A 5247-nucleotide genomic window follows, 5' to 3' on the forward strand; every position below is an offset into this window, starting at 1 on the left:
TTCCCAAAAGTAAGAAAGTTAAAAAGAAAATTAATGGAGGATGTAAGAGCCAACTGAAAGAGCTCTCACTGGCAAATTATGGAATAATTTGATCAAAAAAATGAAGTATCACAAAAGTATTAATAAATACCCATGAGCCCATACTGATTAGTATAGATCATTCAACACATAAATAATGAGGGATACTAGACAAATCTCCTATGCAGAAAATCTCCAAATAGTTTATATAAATATTCCACCCTCAAGGAGAGGTAGCATATCCCCACACCTTAAGGGTGGGCTGTGTATAGTGACCTCCTTCCAGAGAATACAGTGTGGAAAAGGGGAAAAGAAAGCAGCAACTTTACAGGGGAGAAACCTGACAAACTCGCCTCAGCCAGATGATCAAGGTCAACATCAACAGTCATAAATGATGTTGATAGTATGTACCATTGATATGAGAGAATAAAAATTGCAAGCTATGCTTGTAGTCTTCCTCCCCAAAACTCATAAGCCCAGTCTAATTATGGGAAAACATCAGACAAATCCTAATTGCAGGACATTCTATGAAATATCTGACCATGACTCCCCCAAACTGTTAAGGTCATCGCAAACAAGGAAAGTCTGAAAAACTGCAACAACCCAGACGAACCTAAGGAGACTGGATAACTAAATGTCATGTGGAACTTGGTTGGGATTCTGGAGCAGAGAAAGGACATTTTCCTTTGTTGTACTTTTCTACGTTTTCAAATGTTCCAAAATAAGTAAATATAGAAGGAAATGCTTTCTCATTAGATGTACATTAATTTCAGATTTCATGGAGTTGTGTAGCATGGCATTGCTTCCCCATTTAAGCAAAAAAGGTTTCTATAGCTTCACTTTGTCTTTTGAACACTATCCCTGAGACTGCTGTCACAATCTAAAGATTCAATATTTTGATTTCATATTTTAGGATAATCAATTAGTTGCTATCAGATATATCATGAACTTTTGCTGTACTTCAAGTTTGCAAAATTTTATTTTGTAAGCAGGATATTTTCTATTTCTTCTTATTTTTCTCCTAAAGAATGGAAGCCCTTGCAATATCACATAATTGATATCAAGAATTGTTTGGGCAGACCTAGTGGCATAGCGGTTAAGTTCACACACTCTGCTTTGGTGGCCTGGGGTTCATGGGTTCAGATCCTGGGCGCAGACGCACACACTGCTAATCAAGTCCTGCTGTGGACATGTCCCACATACAAAGTAGAGGAAGATTGGCAACAGGTGTTAGCTCAGGGACAATCTTCCTCATCAAAAAAAAGAATTGCTGGCAAAAAGGTCTAGGAAAATATCAGCATTTCATGTAATTTACAGGAAATAACCCAGATTGTACTTAAAAAATAACAAAAACAAAGAACAGTGTATCAGTGCGCAAAAGGCTCATGCTGTGTTTGGGGAGGTAATGGAACATTGTTAGGGGAAAAATTGTCACCTCTAAAAGTCCTTTTTAAAGTTATGTTAAACTCTGTGTTTAGCCCATCCTAAATCATCTTAGGATATGCAAGATTTTAAATCCCTTAAGATCAGAAATTCTGCCTATCTCATTTGCCATTGTACGTCTAATCGAATACCTGATACATGCACTCAATGATTATTTCTTGAATGACCAGTGGGAAATCAAGGGAAAAAAATACAGTAGCATCTCCTAGTATATTTGGTAATAGCTAGTACATATAACATTTTATATTTTATAGTAACTTTCAATATTCCTCTCTGTTTGAGAGAGAGATAGAAATGATCATTCTTTTTATTCTGCATGTGTTCCTACTAAGGCTTCGCGAAGTGAAATAACTATGGAATAGGTGAAAGTGCACCTTACTTTCAAAATTCTGGATTCTAGATCTAACTTTTCTTCCTCTATGCCAAAAGTTGGCAAACTTTTTCCTATAGGACCCAGTTAGTAAATGTTTTCACCTTTGGGACCTGATGGCCTTTGTTGCTGCTACTCGTCTCTGCCATTTTCGCATGAAGGTCGCCATAGACAATTTGTAAACAAATGGGCATGACTGTGTTCCAATAAAACTTTATGTAGAAAATTAGGCCACTATTTGTAGCTTGCTGACCCGTGATTTACATTATGCCATATCTCTAACGACATTGGGTTTATTTAATGTCTCAAGTATCATGACAGGAAATAGCTCTTGATTGAGAAAGTCAATAAACCTTTACAGGTTAAAATAAATTGAGAACAACAGCAAAAAAGTTATTAAATGATATTTCAAATGTGAGTGAAAATACCTTCTTGAATTTAATCATGTTGGAGTTGTTATTGTTACTCTTACAGCATGAAACCCACCCTGTCTTTTCTGAGGGGAGAGAGCGGTTGGGGTCCTCCCGGGTGTTACGACGCCAGCTCAGATAGGCAGAGTTTATGAGATGGTGAGGATACTCCAAGGAAAGCCGCTGACACTGCAAGCTGATGATGTTTGTAGTCTGCTAACAACGTGATTCACTCATTTAGGGACAGAGAAGCGGCTGCCTGCTGTTCTCACTGCCTGTTAGAAGATGTGTGGTGACCTTAGAAAGATAAAACCCGGCTGATGGAGCAACTGTAGATTGAACTGCAGGTTTAACCTCAGCTTTTGCTCCTCTGGGTCTGTAATCTTCCACCTTTCTTTCAGCTTGTAATATCTGCTCTGCTAACGCTATTTGACTGAGATTCATTTTCCACAATCCAGATAAACTCTTACTTAATTTTTTATAGTATTCTGACTACTAGACCCAGAGTTCAATTTACAGTAACTTTCACATTCCTATATTACATCTCTGTTGATGTTTTGGTGATTGTTTCACTAATTTTTTTCAGCATTTTATTTAATAAGTTGCTTTACCAATTATTAAAATAAACGTGTCCGTCCATAAACTTTTGGAAATAAGAATTTTCTATGTGCCGTAACTTGGCAGTTTAAGAAAGGACTCAGTCAAACTTAAAGTGGAATCTGCAAAGTATGACATGAAGAAGACATTTCATAATTATGTAGCATAGATTCCTGAGATGTCATTGCTTTGTAGTATTCAAAGGTGCTTAGATATTCATACTAGTTAAGTCAATTTAGTGGTTTCTCTGCATAGTATAATGGAAAACTCGTTAACTTGGTCTTATTCTTCGGAATGTATCTTTCACTGATTTTATGCCATTAAAATTATGTTCATCCTCTGGGGCTGGCCCCGTGGCCGAGTGGTTAAGTTCTCACACTCCGCTACAGGTGGCCCAGTGTTTTGTTGGTTCAAATCCTGGGCGCAGACGTGGCACTGCTCATCAAACCACACTGAGGCGGCATCCCACATACCACACTAGAAGGACCCACAACGAAGAATATACAACTATGTACCAGGGGGCTTTGGGGAGGAAAAGGAAAAAATAAAATCTTTAAAAAGAAAAAAAAATAGTTGAGAGGATAATTTCCTTTAAAAATTATGTTCATCCTCACTTGGTTATCAATTGCTAATTCTAGGCTTGATCAAAAGCAGATCCACCCAGAAACTACACCATGGTAAAAAATGACCCCCTTGTATATTGACAAGATCTTACAAAATTTATTCTAGTTTCAATGCACAATAAAGCATGCATTTGCATAGCTGTATGATTAAAAAGTTAAAGCATTATTATATAAAGGAACTGCATTTACATATTTTATATATTCCATAACATCAGCTACTATGTGACTTAAATACTTAAAATAACTCTGGCTAAAATTTAAAAAATGGAGAATTCAGCCAACTCAACAGCATAATAAATTTGTCTCAGTGTGGAAATCAATTCTCAAATTAAAATTTTAACAATTTCCCTGGCAACAGTAGCTCGTGCCAGCAGATGCACTTAGCCACAAACTACTAGATGAAAATATGCATTCTTCATTACAAACTCTGGCACTAATCCTGTATTTTTAAAAATAGGACTGTATATGCTCAGTGCCCTTGGACTGGTATGATAGCTGGATCTTAAGGTATAGAAAATGGAGATGAAAAACAGCATCATTTTCCATATACTTTTCCATATATTTTCAAGAAATACTTAAAGTTAGTTAGTTTGATGGCTTCCTTTGGAAAAAGCAAAGCAATCTTCTATGAATAAGACAATATTTTTTGGAGCTTATCTGAAAAGTACACAAATGCTCCATTTGCCCTGTTAGAAACAAAGTATGATATTCTTAAGCATGTCTAATCAATACTCTGATAGAAAAATAAGCCTTTGACTTGAAGAATTAATGGAATCTCTGAGGCTATTCTAGAATCCAACATGAAATACAAAGTAACAGTTGAAATTCAAGACTGGGTCTCTTCTTTTCAGAGCATTGGATTAGTTACAATACATCTTTCCTCTTCTGGTTTATAGACATATTTGATTTCTATTTACTTACAGATATTTCTTTACCATATATTCAGTTTAGTTTAATAAGTGTAAATTTTTCTGGATAGTATATTTGCTTAGAGGTCTTCTTACATTTATCTCATATTTTCTTAATGTTTCAAAGCTACTTTAGAACCTCTCTGAGCATCATGGCAGAGTGAGCTCTCTCTCTCTCCTCCACCATACAACAAAAAATACATTCATACTCCAACAGAAGACATCCAAACACAACACAGAAGACATCTGAGAGACCCACAGAGCCATACAATGGAGGGCAGAAAGGATGGTGCCTCACTCAGAGGAGGAATGGAGTGAGAAAAGAAATCGTTCCCTCTCCAAAAGACTGCGACCCAGGACCCCATGAGGCCTCTGAGAGAGAACGGAGGAGGGCGGGGATGTTCATTCCTGGGAACGTCAAAGATCCCCAAGGGCCCTTGCAGCCTAGAGTAAAGGCTTCTACTGGGATGTAAGCTATCAAGGGGTATGACCTCATCAAGCCAACACCCCAAGACAGCAGATAGTGAGAGCAGAGCAAGAAAACCACAAGAGCACCCAGAAGAAAGTGCCCCTTCCCCCAACGGGCCTAGTGCTGGCTCCAGCGCCTGGGATCTCAGCAGACTGCAGAGGGCTCAGAATACGTGGCTCTTGGCTGCAACCCAGTGGTGATAGGCAGTAAGTGCAACTAAACAATACCGTGATGCACAAAAACAGAGCCATGGCCTAGAGTAGTATCAAAAATCATATTAAATCTCCAGACCAGAGAGAAAATGATAAGTACCCAGAAATCAGTCCTGAGGACACAGAAATATGAAATCTAAATGACAGAGAATCCAAAATAGCTATTATCAAAAAACTCACAGGGCTGGTCCAGTGGC

The sequence above is a fragment of the Equus przewalskii genome, chromosome 7 (assembly GCF_037783145.1).
Source record: "Equus przewalskii isolate Varuska chromosome 7, EquPr2, whole genome shotgun sequence".
Classification (NCBI taxonomy): domain Eukaryota; kingdom Metazoa; phylum Chordata; class Mammalia; order Perissodactyla; family Equidae; genus Equus; species Equus przewalskii.